The sequence below is a fragment of the Podarcis bocagei genome (assembly GCF_964188305.1).
Source record: "Podarcis bocagei genome assembly, chromosome: 16".
NCBI lineage: Eukaryota > Metazoa > Chordata > Lepidosauria > Squamata > Lacertidae > Podarcis > Podarcis bocagei.
The window spans coordinates 42,059,469-42,076,996 of NC_138142.1; the positions used below are offsets into that span (position 1 = coordinate 42,059,469).

At 47.1% G+C, this 17,528-nt stretch overlaps 1 protein-coding gene across 1 annotated transcript in view; it reads right to left on the minus strand.

Annotated features, from left to right (window-relative positions):
• TDRKH (tudor and KH domain containing) overlaps positions 1–12,550 on the minus strand; it is an 82,616-nt gene extending 70,066 nt beyond the window's left edge. Inside the window, exon 1 of the mRNA XM_081173540.1 lies at positions 12,546–12,550. The gene's annotated coding sequence lies outside the window, so the exon portion shown is untranslated. The remainder of the gene's footprint in view (positions 1–12,545) is intronic.
• Positions 12,551–17,528: the final 4,978 nt, after the last annotated feature.

Sequence of the window (17,528 nt, forward strand, 5' to 3'; positions counted from 1 at the left end):
TGGCAACCCAGCCAGATGGGTGAGGAATAATAATACAGTGGTACCTCGGGTTAAGTACTTAATTTGTTCCGGAGGTCCGTTCTTAACCTGAAACTGTTCTTAACCTGAAGCACCACTTTAGCTAATGGGGCCTCCCACTGCTACCGTGCTGCTGGAGCACGATTTCTGTTCTCATCCTGAAGCAAAGTTCTTAACCTGAAGCATTAGTTCTGGGTTAGCGGAGTCTGTAACCTGAAGCGTATGTAACCCGAGGTACCACTGCAGTAGTAGTAGTAGTAGTAGTAGTAGTAATAATAATAATAATAATAATAATAATAATAATAATAATAATTTGAGGTGTGTGTGTGAAACAGGGAGAGCATGTGAGGGAGAAGCTCTGTGTTATGTGTGACACAGAGAGAAAAAAGAGGAAGTATTGTGTGTGTGTGAGAGAGAGAGGGGGGGGATTTTCCTGCCTTGGAGGGGACTGGACTAGATGACTAGATCCAAAAACTCCCTCCTGGAGAGCCGGTTGTGGTGCCATGCTTGCAAAGTCAGACTTAAGACTAGGCAGAGTGACTAGTGGGGTGCCACAGGGTTCTGTCTTGGGCCCGGTCTTATTCAACATCTTTATCAACGACTTGGATGATGGACTCAAGGGCATCCTGATCAAATTTGCAGATGACACCAAACTGGGAGGGGTGGCCAACACCCCAGAGGACAGGATCACACTTCAAAACGACCTTGACAGATTAGAGAACTGGGCAAAAACAAACAAGATGAATTTTAACAGGGAGAAATGTAAAGTATTGCACTTGGGCAAAAAAAATGAGAGGCACAAATACAAGATGGGGGACACCTGGCTTGAGAGCAGTACATGTGAAAAGGATCTAGGAGTCTTGGTTGACCACAAACTTGACATGAGCCAACAGTGTGACGCGGCAGCTAAAAAAGCCAATGCAATTCTGGGCTGCATCAATAGGAGTATAGCATCTAGATCAAGGGAAGTAATAGTGCCACTGTATTCTGCTCTGGTCAGACCTCACCTGGAGTACTGTGTCCAGTTCTGGGCACCACAATTCAAGAAGGACACTGACAAACTGGAACGTGTCCAGAGGAGGGCAACCAAAATGGTCAAAGGTCTGGAAACGATGCCTTATGAGGAACGGCTAAGGGAGCTGGGCATGTTTAGCCTGGAGAAGAGGAGGTTAAGGGGTGATATGATAGCCATGTTCAAATATAGAAAAGGATGTCACATAGAGGAGGGAGAAAGGTTGTTTTCTGCTGCTCCAGAGAAGCGGACACGGAGCAATGGATCCAAATTACAAGAAAGAAGATTCCACCTAAACATTAGGAAGAACTTCCTGACAGTAAGAGCTGTTCGACAGTGGAATTTGCTGCCAAGGAGTGTGGTGGAGTCTCCTGCTTTGGAGGTCTTTAAGCAGAGGCTTGACAACCATATGTCAGGAGTGCTCTGATGGTGTTTCCTGCTTGGCAGGGGGTTGGACTCGATGGCCCTTGTGGTCTCTTCCAACTCTATGATTCTATGATTCTATGATTTCAAATCCCCTCTTGGCTTCAAAACTCTCCCTGGGCGACTTTAGTCTCTCAGCCTAACTTATCTGAAGAAGTGTGCATGCACATGAAAGCTCATACCAAGAACTAACAGTTGGTCTTTAAGGTGCTACTGGAAGGATTTTTTTTATTTTTCCTGGGAGGGTTGCTGTGAAAACTAGACCAGGACGGGGGGGGGGGGGGAGAAAGAGCGCTGCCTTGCGCCACTCCCAGAGCTTTGCACAAAAAGCAGAATGCAAATATTAAGTACTTTCTCTTCCCCCCCTCTTTTTTTTTTTAATTGCAAGAAAAGCAAAAAGAGAAAACACACATACCAAATTTCACACAGGAATAACCATAGACCCATAATTTTCTTAACAAACGATAAAACATAACTTGGTCTTCACACTAAAGACCCAACCTCCCGTCAATTTCATATAACATTGCCAGTACACACTTTATCATCATCAAACTTTTCCTTAATATATCTTAATTCTTATATCTGCCTTTCAACTACTACTGAAGTTCCTCGAATGCTGCAACCGAGTTTAAACTACAGTATTTATATTTCAAATATCCTTTGGAAACCTCCCATTTTGAAACAAATTCCTGTTTTGATTTATTCTTTATTTTTTCAGATGGACCGTCTAATTCTGCATATTCTGTCGGCTTTGGGATCCAATCTTCTATATGAGAAGAGAGCAAATGTTAAGTACTTTCAGGTACAGTGGTACCTCGGGTTAAGAACTTAATTCGTTCCGGAGGTCTGTTCTTAACCTGAAACTGTTCTTAACCTGAAGCACCACTTTAGCTAATGGGGCCTCTTGCCACTGCACGGTTTCTGTTCTCATCCTGAAGCAAAGTTCTTAACCTGAAGCACTATTTCTGGGTTAGCGGAGTCTGTAACCTGAAGTGTCTGTAACCTGAAGCGTCTGTAACCCGAGGTACCACTGTACATCTTGGGTCTCACAACCGAAGAAAGATATTACATGAATAGAGGAAAATAAATGAAATGGTTTGGTGCCTGGAGCCCTTGGAGGAAAACAGGGGCAAGGGTCTCCGCCCTCTCGGCTGGCAGAGGGAGGGTTTCCCTTCCCTTCTCCACCACCCTTCAGATCAGGGACGGACTTCTCAATTTCCCCCTGTCTTCACCTCCATTCACCACATTTCCACGTCAGTTTGTGTGCTTAAAACGAACAACTTCAAACTTACACAGTGGCCCATCCAGTCCACCATTCTGTTTTCGCAGTGGCCAACTAGGGAAACCCACAAACAGACCAGGGAGAGGAGTCGGTGGAGGAAGATTGGAGGAAATTTAAAACTTATTTGCAGAAATATTGTAAAATTTTTGAATGCTGATGACATTGAAATGAATTGCAGGGGTTCTAGCAACAAGGTAAAATGTAAGATTGGATCAATAACAGATGTATTTTGTAATCTGTATTTTGTGATTTTGTATTTTCTCTGTTTTTGTATTTTTTCTGAATTTTCTTTTATTGTTAAAACTGAATAAAATATTTATCTAAAAAGAAAAAGAAAAAAGAAACCCACAAACAAAAGAGCCCACCCATTTGTGGTTTTTTTGGGGAATTTTATTTACAACATAACAACCCCCCCCCAATACAGAAATCCACCCACATTAAACGTGAACATAATATACAATAAGCATAACATACAGCAATAAGTAAAGGTAAAGGTACCCCTGCCCGTACGGGCCAGTCTTGACAGACTCTAGGGTTGTGTGCCCATCTCACTCAAGAGGCCGGGGGCCAGCGCTGTCCGCAGACACTTCCGGGTCACGTGGCCAGCGTGACAAAGCCGCATCTGGCGAGCCAGCGCAGCACACAGAAACACCGTTTACCTTCCCGCCAGTAAGCGGTCCCTCTTTATCTACTTGCACCCGGGGGTGCTTTTGAACTGCTAGGTTGGCAGGCGCTGGGACCGAGCAACGGGAGCTCACCCCGCCACGGGGATTCGAACCACCGACCTTTTGATCGGCAGGTCCTAGGCGCTGAGTGTTTTACCCACAGCGCCACCCGCGTCCCACATACAGCAATACAAATAGCCAAATAAAAGTCTTCCTTTCTCCTGTACCTAGCCTCCTTATTTACTTCTTATAAGCTGTTTCCTTTATGAATAATTATTAAGAGTTTTCTAATTATAACTTAAATATCCACAAAGTCTCCCTCAGATATTGTTCCTGTGGCAACAGAGCGACTTCTTTGGATATGTTAAATCGTGGCACTTAACTAGCCAGAGAAAGCCGCTACGTTGCCAAAGGAACTACTTTGGCTGGCTTCCTCTTACAGATCCTACCTGACGCACATCAGATCACAGGTTTGGAAGGGGAACCAGGGGTTCATCCAAACGGACCCCCAAACACTTAACTATATACAGTCATACCTCTGGTTGCGTTCGCTTCATGTTGCGGATATTCAGGTTGCGAACGCGCTTTGCACATGTACAGTAGCGACGCTCTACTTAGGGACTTTTCAGGGTGTGAACTGTACCCCAAAACGGATCACGTTTGTAAGTAGAGGTACCACTGTGTGTGTGTGTGTGTGTGTGTGTGTGTGTGTGTATACAGTGGTGCCTCGGGTTACATACGCTTCAGGTTACAGACTCTGCTAACCCAGAAATAGTACCTCGGGTTAAGAACTTTGCTTCAGGATGAGAACAGAAATCGTGTGGTGGCGGCACGGCGGCAGCAGGAGGCCCCATTAGCTAAAGTGGTGCTTCAGGTTAAGAACAGTTTCAGGTTAAGAACGGACCTCCGGAACGAATTAAGTACTTAACCCGAGGTACCACTGTGTGTGTGTGTGTATATGCACTTTAATGCACACTAACCCTTAAAATGTGTATTGTTGCACACCTATTTTCGCTGAAGAACTGCCCTGGTGTGAGTTTCAAAGGATATCGATTTCTCAGATTATCTCAGGAACGGAGTACGAGGGAAAGTTTGCGTTAAAATGCGAACTGCATAGAATTTCTTTCTCTCCCCTCCCCCCAGCCCTAAACCAGACTCATGCCCACTTTGCAATTTCTTTTTATAAAGAATCTGTGCGATTTTACTTACGTATAGTTGTGCGAAGAACCGTCCTCAAAAGGCGCCCGACTCTTTTCTTAAGTTCCTACGAACGCACCCGATTTCAGTTTATACGGTTTTTATCTGTGCCCGCCCCTTTCGGAAACAAAAAAAGCACAAACAGAAAAAGTAATGTACTGCAGGCGGAACCTAATTTGAGGTGAATCATCGTTTCATATAGTTAGATCCTCATTAAACGTGGCATTTAGCTCAAAGGACTCGCATAACCCGCCGAGGCCGAAATTAGCCACGGCCTGCAGTTGCAAATTCCCCTGTGCCTTTCGAAAAAGACAACAAATCTTTGAAGCTGGCGATGAGGAACATGTGCCGCTACAGATGTGGAGAAAATTGATGGGGATAAGATCTCACTGTGACACTTGAACTCGCGTTTAGCTGCCTCTGGAGACGGTTCAGAAACTTCACCCAGAGGCACAGCAACGCACAAACGTGTTTGCATTAGGGGATTTCCTGAAGCAGAGGACCTTGTGCATTATATCTTGCGCTGCCCCTTATATAATGAAGCAAGAATTATGGAAAGAAGGTTTACAATTTACTGCATGTAATGCGCTAAAAGAAAATGTGATGAAAATGATGTATAGATGGTACATTACACCAGTGAAGTTAGCAAAAATGTATAAAGTAAGTAACAAATGTTGGAAATGTAAGGAAAAAGAGGGAACATTGTATCACATGTGGTGGGAATGTAAAAAAGGTGAAAGGTTTCTGGGAGATGATATATAATGAATTGAAAAAAATGTTGAAATATACATTTATAAAGAAACCAGAAGCATTTTTACTGGGCATTGTGGGGAGTGATATAAATAGAAAGGAATGTAAGCTCTTTTTATATGCAATAACAGCAGCAAGAATATTACTGGCCCAAAAATGGAAGCAAGAAGAATTACCGATGATTGAAGAATGGAGGATGAAATTAATGGAATATGCGGAACTTGATAAACTAATGGGAAGGATCCGAAACCGGTGGGACCAGAAGTTTACCGAGGACTGGAGTAAATTTACGGATTATTTGAAAAGTATTTGTGATGACCAGACGACGTTTGTAGGTTTGCAAGAAGCTCTGTGAGGAATAATATTAGAAATATTGCAAAAATGAAGGAGATGGGATATGTTAAGAATGTAAAGGCAATATTAAGTTAGGAAATGCCTAAGAAGTGAATAAGACGGAGGATTATCAGAGGTGCTGATCGAAGTCCAATAAGAATGTATTTGGGATAATTCATGTGGTATGTTTTATAATTTTGTATTTTAAAACCAATAACATATATGTGTGTGTGTGTGTGTGTGTGTGTGTGTGTGTGTGTGTGGGAACTGCCATCAGTGCCGGAGGGAGAGAGCAAAATCCAGAGGGATTCCAGAGAGCATCCCGGGATTGGGAGAGGCAGCCCATCTTCTGGGGAAGAGAATCAGCGTAGCACCAGTGGAGAAGGGGGGCAGATGGGGGAATCGGAGAGGCGGTCCCATGACTCCTTGCCGGGGACCAGCGGGGAGAGTAGGGGTCCTCCGCTGCCTACGCCCTCCTTGCGCAGAGAGAGTAGGAGGAGACTAGGCGTCAAAGAGCTTCTTTGCTGGAAGAAGTTTAAGAAACGCCCACTGATGGATTCTGCCAGCGATTGAGGCAGCCCCTGGCCAGAACCCCTCTGACATGATTTTATATCTCCTCACAGACACAGATGAGTATGTGACCTGGCGTGTAGCACTCTCTGCAACTGCCGCTGGGAAAATCAGAGAAATTATATAGCCAAGGTAGCTGTAAAGGAGATGAATTTATTTGACCCTATCCACATCAAGCTATATTCTTTATCACCAAACTCCGAATATAAGTGCACACTGTATTAACATTTTTTAAAAAATATAATAGTGGCCATGTGATAATTTTAGGTTATAAGTGTTATTGTTTAATGTCTTAATTTGTATATTAAGGTACTTTTATAGCTCTGTTTAGAGTAGGGAATGTCTTGATAATAGAAATGTTTTAGGTTTTTTGGATCAATCCAGTATATTTTCTTTTAATTGTTGAATGATTTTGTGTACATTGCGGCAGCCTTTGGCGATGTGCAATAAAACTGACTGGCGGAAACTTCAGCTGGTGCAGAATTCAGTGGCCAGGTTGCTCAGTGGAGCAAGATGCTTTGAGCATAATACACCCATCCTGGTCTGACCGCACCGGCTGCCAATTAGTTTCCGGGCCTAATTGAAAGTGCTGGTTTTGAAGCCTTAAATGGGCAAGGACCGCAACACCTCAAGGACGGCCTCTCTCCATATGAACCTTACCCGGACTCTGAAATCATCATCGAAGTCCCTTTTTCATGTGCCTCTTCCAAGAGAGGTTCAGAGGGTGGCAACACGAGAACAGGGCCTTTTCTGTGGTGGCTCCCCATTTGTGCGATTCTCTCCCCAGAGAGGCTCAGCTGGCACCTTCCTTGCATATCTTCATGCACCAGGCAAAAACATTCCTCTGTAATAACTATCTGTGGGCCTTTAGACGTGGGTGGGATGTTTTTAACACACTCCCCCTCCCCGGTTTCAATGTATCTATGTGTGTGGGATGTGTGTGTGTGCCTTTGTTTGATGCTTTGGGTTGCCTTGGGAAAGATAAAGCAACTAACAAATTTAATAAATAATATTAATAATAGTAACCACAGCATCTTGGGAGCCTAGCAAGCTTCAGGGCTGAGTGAAGATTCGAACTCTGCTCTCCCAGGTTACTTAGCTTGACACACTAATTGCGATGCACATACTATACTGTTTGTCTCTGCCCATTGTGTTTCTTGTCTTGCTCTCCCGGCTTCAGCAAAAGGAACCCGAAGCCTGCGGAGCGCAGCGAGAACTCGCGATGCGCTCCAAAGGCTTCAGGTGGCTATTCCTGAAGCCGGGAGAGCGAGAGGGGTCAGTGTGCACCGACCCCGCTCACTCTCCAGGCTTCAGCGTAAGCAACGCGATGCCTCCGGAGCATGGAGGGAGCGCTCCCTCTGCGCTTCGGAGGCTTCGCATTGCTATCGCTGAAGCCAAGGAGCCTGCATTCGCCCCATAGGACGCACACACATTTCCCCTTCATTTTTGGAGTGAAAAATACGGTAAATCTCTAGTGATGATGGGATCCACAGAGCATCTTGCAGCCATCCCTTCCTCGCTCTGGAAAGCTCTCCACATCTCTGACTGGCCGGAGCACAACACAGCCTCGCCGTCTCTGCCTGGGAACCAGAACTCAATTTATTCTAAGTGTCCCCTTGGCACGACTCCAGAAGAGGCATTAAAAGGGAGGGATCAAAGATGATTTATAAGCAAAAGAGAGAGAGAGAGGCATAAGGTGCTGTCCGAGGTGGGCTTGGAAAAGGACGCAGGCATTTTGGGACAGGCGACGGCGCTTCCTGCAAGGCTGCTCAAAATCCTGCCCTTCCCCTCTGAGACCAGAGGATGGCGGAAGCAGAAATCATCTCCCGTTTTCTTCAGCCTGTGGCTATAACGTTTGAATCAGTTCAGGGCGATTGGCGAAAATTTGTGGAATGCTGTATCTGAATAAAAAAATTGTACACAGTATTTTTGTAGTATTTTTGTACTGTGTACAATTTTCTTTTATTCAGATACAGTATTCCACAAATTTTGGAAGATCCTAAGGGATCTAAAGGGCTGGAAGTGAAGATCAGAGATAAAGGAGAATTAAATAACAAAAGAAGTGTGGTTTAGGTGGTGGAAGTCTTTTAAGAAATTTTAATTAAGATTTATATTTTATAATGTACGTAAGTGTAATTCTGGAATTACTGTTTATGGAAAACAGCATTTTCTTTTTTCTTCATTTTCTTCCCCCCCGTTTTTTCTTATTTTCTATCTTCTTTCACAGTTTATGTTTGGCAAATATGTAAATAATTGTGTTTCTGCAGATATATCTGGAAATTTGTATTATTCAATAAAGTTATATTTCTTAAAAAATGTACACAATTAAGTTCATTAGCAGGATTAAGGTAAAAATCAGGGAAGTAACTAATAAATGGAATAACATAGGAAATGCGGTGTTAAAAATTAGCATTATAAGAAACCTCAAAGGGGATGAAGGGAAGGGCATCTTTTTCTCTCTGTATATATACATATGTGTGTGTTTATTGGGAAGTTATTTGATTTGTATGTCTGTAAAAAAAATCTAAAATTGGAAAAAATATATAGAGAGACGAATGATTGAATGAATAAAGTGAAACCTTTGTCTTTCTCCGGGGGGGGGGGGGGAGGCCAGAACTCGTAGATATCTCTGGAAGCTGAATGTTGGAAGAGTCAGGACAGGTGGTGGTGGGGAACGGGTTTTGGCATGCAGCGCAGAGTTAAAGACTGTGGAACTTCTTCCCACAAGACGCAGTGATGACCAACAGGCTGGATGGCTTTAAAGGACAAATTCACGGAGAAGGAGAGCACTATACATGGCTACTATTCATATGTGGTGGGATTGTCCTTTAGTTAATGAATTTTGGAATCAGATTGGTATAGAAATATCGGGAATTGTGGGTAGGAAGGTAGAAATATCTAAATTAATGGTTCTTATTACCCTGATCCTGAAGCTGAGGCTCCCAGACTTTGGCCACCTCATGAGAAGAGAAGACTCCCTGGAAAAGACCCTGATGTTGGGAAAGATGGAGGGCACAAGGAGAAGGGGATGACAGAGGACGAGATGGTTGGACAATGTTCTCGAAGCTACCAGCATGAGTTTGACCCAACTGTGGGAGGCAGTGGAAGACAGGAGGGCCTGGCGTGCTCTGGTCCAGGGGGTCACGAAGAGGCGGACATGACTAAACGACTAAACAACAACAACAACGTTCTTGCTCCTGATCTTGAAGGCAGGAGACAGCACTGATGGCTAGGAGCCACGGAAAGTCACCCACTCCATGAATTTCTCTAACCCTTTCTAAGGTCGTTCAGGCTGCTGAGAATCAATTTTGGGAGTGGATTCCATGATTTAACTCATGGGTAGGCAAACTAAGGCCCGGGGGCTGGATCCGGCCCAATCGCCTACTAAATCTGGCCCATGGACGGTCCGGGAATCAGCGTGTTTTTACATGAATAGAATGTGCTTTTATTTAAAATGCATCTCTGGGTTATTTGTGGGGCATAAGAATTCGTTCTTTTCTTTTCTTCAAAATATAGTCCGGCCCCCGACAAGGTCTGATGCACAGTGGACCGGCCCCCTGCTGAAAAGGTTTGCTGAGCTCTGGTTTAACTGTTCCCCCAGTACTTCATTTTGCCTGTCCTGGATCTCCCAAACATTTCGCTTCATTAGATTTGCAAAAACGACACTTTGCAGCAGTGGCTGTCAAACTTTTCTCTTTCAGAACAAAAGTTTGCTGGCGCCAAACTGATTATTATTATTATTAATATTGATAAGAAACACATTGGAAAACAAAAAGAAACAACTCCCAACTAGGCTTGATTTATAACGCAGAACACAACAACTTAATAATATGATTATGGGGCATGCAGAAAGTATAAAACAGCACAGCTACATAAAAGCATGAATCATTTGCAGAACATAAATGAGCCTCTTCGGCATGTATTGCAAGCTCAATGAGAGGTGTGAGCTTGCTTTGGCCGGGTAATCTCATTTGCATGAGGTCTAATTTGAGACAGAGAAACTCTCATCTCCTTGTCTTTTCTGACCTTTTGTATTTGTCAGAGTTGAAAATCCCTGTTCACAACAATCTGTCGTGGAGAACTCTGGGAGGATAGCCAATGCTTTTGAATATCCAGTGCTTTTTTTCGGAAGACGGGACACACGTTGTTGTTGTTTAGAATGGATGCTTTTGAATTGTGGTGCTGGAGGAGACTCTGGAGAGTCCCATGGACTGCAAGAAGATCCAACCTCTCCATTCTGAAGGATATCAGCCCTGAGTGCTCAATGGAAGGACAGATCGTGAAGCTGAGGCTCCAAGACTTTGGCCACTCCATGAGAAGAGAAGACTCCCTGGAAAAGACCCTGATGTTGGGAAAGATGGAGGGCACAAGGAGAAGGGGGCAACAGAGGATGAGATGGTTGGATGGTGTTCTTGAAGCTACGAACATGAGGGAGGCAGTGGAAGACAGGAGTGGCTAGCGTGCTCTGGTCCAGGGGGTCACGAAGAGGCGGACACGACTAAACGATTCAACAACAACAGTGCCATGCTTTGAACGGAGGCAAGAGAGGCAAAGCGGTTGTGGGAAGGGCCTCGTTCCCTGAATGGCAGGAGGCGGGGAAATAACCTCTCTCTGACGGTGGCGAATAGCTGCCAGCATGTGTCCTCAGCCTAGCGGAGAAACTTAATCAGGCTAATGCGATCACATACAGGCCAGAGACTGAAGGAACAAGGTGTCTGGAGCTTCGCACGGTGGAAATATGAGATGCTTTTTGCCAAAACCAATCTCCTGATGGCCCCGCTTTGGCCGGGGTCCCTGCCCTCTCCCAGCAAAGCAGAGAGAGCCTCCAAAAGTGCGAGACTTAAATGGGACTGAGGAGAGATGCACAGATCTGTATTGAGCCCACCAAAGTAATAGGACGGCTTCTGAAATTCTCCTCATCTGAAGCTCTCTCCAGATTTGGGGCTTCCAAATTCCTTGGTCTCCTTTCCCAAACAGAATCTGGAATGTTTGGGTTCCAGGCTTCCAGGCCTCATTGAGGAAAAAGGGGATTTTAAAGCTGTCTCGAGTTGGGCAAGAGCTTTCAGGGTTCTAGACCTCATGGAGGAAAAAGAGTTTTCAACTGTGCTGAGCTGAGGCCCAGCTTCTCAGAGCTAATTCTTCGCCGGTCTTGCATCAAGCATGGGAATTTCCTCATGTTTCCAGGTGCCAAGGTTCCCTTTGGCTGTGAGTGTTTACCATTACTCTGTTTTGTTTAAGAAATCTCCCTCATTCTGTGGTGCCCATTGCCCATTGCAGACCAGTAGCAGGGGTTTGTCATAATGACCCTGGAGTCTTCCTGGACTACAACTCCCATCACCTGTGACCCTTGGGCCACGCCTGTCAGCTGGGACTGCTGGGAATTGTAGTCCAACATAATCTGGAGGTTGGAGAAGGCTGGAGTATACCAGTGTAGAGAGGCAGCGGTGGTGTAGTGGTTAGAGTGTCGCACTAAGACCTGGGAGACCAGGCTTCGAATCCCCCACTCAGCTATGAAGCTGGCTGGGTGACCTTGGGCCAGTCTCTGGTTGTGATGGGAACTAACTGAGGAGGCGCAGAACCACGTGCGCCACTTTGAGCTCCTTGGAGCAATAAATAAATATTTATTTGCAAATAGTCCAAAAGGACATGAGGATCTGAGGCTGAACAACATTGCCACAGAGTTGGGTAGGCAAACGAAAGCCTGTGGGCCGGATCAGGCCCAACTGCCTTTTAGATCATGCGTAGGCAAATTAAGGCCCGGGGGCCCGGATCCAGCCCAATCACCTTCTAAATCTGGCCCATGGACGGTCCGGGAATCAGCATGTTTTTACATGAGTAGAATGTGTCCTTTTATTTAAAATGCTTCTCTGGGTTATTTGTGGGGCATAGGAATTCGTTCATCCACCCCCCAATGTAGTCCGGCCCCCCACAAGGTCTGAGGGACAGTGGAGCGGCCCCCTGCTAAAAAAGTTTGCTGACCCCTAGACGGAGATATGTATTTACTGACTACATGGGTCTTCCTTAACTTTGTGAGGTAGATTAGGCTGAGAGACGGCAGCCGTCCCAAGGTCCGTGTCCATCCCCCATTGTGCCTCCTGTGGCCAAGTGGGGATTTGAGCCCAAGACTCCCAGGGCTCTAACCACTACACCACACTGCCTCTCAAGAAGGATGGAGTCTCTCTCCCACGAGTAGCCATTGCTTCTTGAGTCTGGGCCCAGGAGACCCCAATGGCTGGCCTGCCAACGCTCAGCGATTTGAGACTGAGAAGCGGTGGGCGGCGAAGGGTCAAGCCTCCCTCCCCGCAGAGCTTTCCCCTTCCAGATCCTCCTCCCCAAAGCTGCTTTTGCTACTCATTACGCATGTAACACCTCATCCCACCCGCTAAGCTCAGCCTATTCCGACGAGGGGGCGGATGTATTTCCCAAATGTGTGCAAGCCTCCGTTCCTAAGTCATCGTTTATTTCTCCGATCTGGCAGGAAACATCCATTTAAGTACGCGGGAGTTTGCGCGGGGGGGTTTGCGTGTGTGTGTGTGTTTCTGCAGGGAGAGGGGCGTGGGGTGTTGAAGTCGGAGTTAACTTACCATTGTCTGCTGTGGATCTCTCCGCGCTTTTAAAAAAAGCCGGTTAGCATTTGCAGCTGAAGCGCAAACTCACCCCCTTCTCCCAAATGTCGCGAAAAGCTTCCCACGAAGACTGGAAGCCACCTGGATCTTGGCAGACGGAGCCGGCAGCATCATATTCGCTGTCCGCCTTTTAAAAATAAAAATGAATGAATGCACAACTGGGGAAACGGAAGAGAACTGTGATGCTTTCGGGCTGGAAAATCCCTTCAGACGTGCGGGTCTGGGGGTCCATATTCCGGCAATGGAGTCTGGTCCATGGGGGCAAACGGGGCACAGACTCACTAGCCCCCCATGGCCAGCCCCCTTACTCACAACCAGTCCAAGGGGTGCCCCTCCCTGCCAGTTAACCTCCTCTTTTTCCTTAGTCTCAGTGGTGCCCCTTGCAGAAGGATGGGGACAAAGCTAAAATCATTTGGCTCCGCCTCTTGTCGGCTCTGGCTCCGCCTACTGTTTTGGGCCCCCTTTGCCAGCCCCACAGCTGCACCGAAAGAGATTTAGTGGATCTCTGCCGTAAGCCAACAGCTGCAGGGATCTGGAGCCACAATCGCGATTATAATGAAAATAATTATCGCTTCTAAACTCTGCTCAGAACAGACCCAGCGAAATTCAGAAATCGAGGTGAGCCGCGCCCATTAACTTCAACAAGTCTACTCTGAGTAGGACCGGCACTGGGTACAACCCACAGCATCCCGCCTCCTAATTTTCCCAAAAATCAACCCAGCTAATCTTTATATCTGCAACATAGATTCTTTCAAAGCTGTAAATGACGAGGTATGTATAAATGAAAGGCAGCAAAAAGCAAAAGTGAGTTGTAACTGAAATACGGAGTGTGTGTAAATAAATGCAGATCTTCTCCCCGCCCCCCCCCCCCCCCGCTCAAATTTATCTCTTTCCTCTGGAGTCTCTGCTGTGTTGACTTTCTGATTGGAAGCTCTTTGCGGGCAGGGACCTTTCAAGTTGGAGCAGAGCTGGTTTGTTTCAAAGCACCCCCCATTCCCAAACCTCACGCGCACGGATGTTGCCGGCAAGTAAGCCTGGGATTTCCGCAGCACATAGAAACCTAGAGCTGGAAGAGACCCCAAGGATCATCTAGTCCAGCCCCCTGAAGCGCAGGAATCATGACATGCTTTCATCCTGAATTTAGGAACCCTGCCTTTATACTGGAGCAGACCATTGGTCCATCCAGCCCAAGATGCTCGACTTGGACTGGCAGCAGCAGCAGCAGCAGCTGTTCGCCAAGATTCCTTCCTTCCCTCGCCACGGACGGAGGCAGCAAGGACTCGCCAGTGGAGACCAGAGTCCTGCTGTTGCGCTCCTCCCACGGGGCATTTGAGAAACCATGACTCCGGACCAGATGGATCCAGAAGGGCTCTTACGCCCAGGTCACCTTCTGCCCCCAATCCTGCCCCCCAAACCGGTTCCAAACCGGGAATCCCAGGACAGGACCGTGAGAGCGCTCTTCGCGCAAAGGAGATGCGCAAACCAGGTTCATGGTTTTGCAAACCTCTCTCACCCTCTTCCTTCCTCCTTGAGCTTTCCAAAAGGTCCAAAAAGCACACAACGCGCTTTCTCCCGTGGCAAAAAGGACCGAGCCACTTGCTGATATCCCCACCCCACCCCTTTTAAAAATCTGCTCCGGTCTCTCCAAGGGAGCGAGCCGGGCGGCTTACCTGGAACGTGCTTCGGGGAGACACAACAAGGAGGCTTCTCTCTGCCCAATGATGTCTCACGTGTGTCTCTTTCCCTGCCTGTCTCTCTCTCCCGCCCCCCCCCGCTTCGCCACCTCCCTCTCTCTCTCCCCCCTCCCTCCGCCAGCCACGTGGATGTCATTTTGCCAAGGGAATGTTCCATCCCAGAGTTTCTTCTCTGTGCTGAACAACTCAGCGCAGACGGCGGCGTCGAAACAGCCAAAGCCACCATCGTTCCAAGACAAGGTGGCCTGACAAAAGAGGAGAAGGGAAAGAGAGTTAATTGCTGGCACCCATCTGTCTCGGGAGACAATGCAGAACGGCGCCTTTGGGGGCGAAATCAGACTGTTGGAGAGTTACAGCGCCTGCTGTGGCCGTAGGGAACAATAGGGGAGAGAGATGTTTTGTTGCAGCTGGGGCAGGTGAAGGCGTCTGGCACCTGTTTGCTGCTGCAGCTGCCCCATGGCGTTTCTTCTCTCTGCCCTCCTCCCAGCGGTCATTCCTCCTGGGGTCACTGCTATGGATGCACAACCTGTCTGTCTGTCTCCAGGCACTGCGGTCGGTCATCTGAAGGGATTCCCACACGGTGGAGTTTATGTTGCCGAAGTCTTTGTAGCACAGATTTGGTCCGACAACCAGTCTGGTGCCTGAAGCCAGCTCCCAGTAGAGCACATCAATAATAATAATAATAATAATAATAATAATAATAATAATAATAATAATAATAATAATAATATTTATTTATCCCCCGCCCATCTGGCTGAGTTTCCCCAGCCACTCTGGGCGGCTTGCAATTGAGTGTTTAATACAGCATTAAATAATAAAAACTTCCCTAAACAGGGCTGCCTTCAGATGTCTTTTAAAGAGAAGATAGCTGCTTATTTCCTTCACATCTGAAGGCAGCCACAGGGCGGGTGCCACCACCGAGAAGGCCCTCTGCCTGGTTCCCTGTAACCTCACTTCTTGCAGTGAGGGAACCGCCAGAAGGCCCTCGGCGCTGGATCTCAGTGTCTGGGATGAATGATGGGAGTGGAGACGCTCCTTCAGGTCTACTGGACCGAGGCCATTTAGGGCTTTCAAGGTCAGCACCAACACTTTGAATTGTGCTTGGAAACATACAGGGAGCCAATGCAGATCTCTCAGGACCAGTGTTATGTGGTCCCGGTGGCCACTCCTAGTCACCAGTCTAGCTGCCACATTCTGGATTAATCCAATTAATCCTTGGGGATCCATTCTGTGCACATGGCCAAGCCAGCGTAGACATTGTGGGATGTGAAACACAAGAGCAGTCAAGTACAACATTCCTAGAGTGAACCTGTTTACACATGGGGAGGAATGTTTGTCCAGCCAGCAGGTAAACTTCCTGTTTCCTTCTGGGCTGGGACAGACTTCCATTGCATGGGACTAGAGGTGGGCGTGGCCTCACCTGTGCAGGTAAGGACAAAAGCACAGGGCAGGGCAGCCATCTCTCTCTTTTTGACTACATGTATCGAAGAAGCAACATCTGCTTAGTCAAAGATGCTCTCTTCGCCTCTAGCCAAGAGAGAACAAAGGGACTGTCTCTTTATGGGATAGTTTCCAGGTGTATGTTACTTTTCTAAGCTAAGTCTGCCTTCTGGGATCTGATTGTGAACAGAATGTGATTAAACTCTTTTTATACTTTTATAGAAGACTGTGTCGTGTCTTATCTTTTATGAGGGAATAAGGGACGCAGGTGGCACTGTGGGCTAAACCACAGAGCCTAGGATTTGCTGATCAGAAGGTCGGCGGTTCGAATCCCCGCGACGGGGTGAGCTCCCGTTGCTCGGTCTCAGCTCCTGCCAACCTAGCAGTTCAAAAGCATGTCAAAGTGCAAGTAGATAAATAGGTACTGCTCTGGTGGGAAGGTAAACGGTGTTTCCGTGCGCTGCTCTGGTTCGCCAGAAGCGGCTTATTCCTGCTGGCCACATGACCCGGAAGCTGTAGGCCGGCTCCCTCGGCCAGTAAAGCGAGATGAGCGCCACAACCCCAGAGTCAGCCACGACTGGACCTAATGGTCAGGGGTCCCTTTACCTTTACCTTTAAGGGGAAAATACCAGAACAGTTTTTATAGAGGCTTTAGTGAGCCTGAGCAAACGCATGCGCTGTGAGTTTAAAAAGGGGAATGTTACTCTGCTAAATTGTGAACTTGTTCACACAAGTTGGAAAGGCTATAATCAAACAATAGATCCTCTCCTGGATCCCTGAACATTCCCACAGACATCGCTGAGACAGCAGTGCGAACGTGCTGGGGATGTGGGCATGACAGAGAGCATCTTTCTTTGAGACTCTGTCCTGCTGTGGGATGCCCAAAATCTTCCTGACACAGTGAATGTGGAAGCTGTTGAAGTGTTGCTCTTGGAGGGTTCAAGCTCCCCATGTCTCATGACCACAAAGCAGCGTGCTCAACATGCAAGCCCTGCTAGACCTTCACCTTGGTATTGGCCGCTAAGTATCACATTCTACCAGACCCTTTCGGAGAGGCGGGCCATTGCTGTATCTGCCTTGCCAATACACCTGTCCAGCTCAGCATCGATGGAGAGGTTGCTGGTTATGGTGGAACCCAGGTAGACAAAATCACCTACGTGTGTGGTCACCCATTCGGAGTGCATTGCCATTCAAATGATGTGTGTATGCGCCATGTCAGTGATGCGTGGCAGGGCTTACCTGGTCTCCCCCCCCCCCGGCGTTTTATTTTATTCAAGTTGGTGCCTCTCTGGAAAGCCCAACAGATGTTTCCCCATTCTGGTTGCCAGGCCAGCTATGCCCCGCTCGCTGAGACTTCAGGACCCAAACCTGAGACCTAGGCGATGTGCCCCTCTCAGCACTGAGCTCAGGAGACGGAGGTTAATTGGGAAAGTGGAGGCGGTGGTTGTGGTGGAGGGCATATCCCACAGAAGGGAACGCATCAAACAAGGGAACATGAGGCCAAAAAAGGGAGGCTGG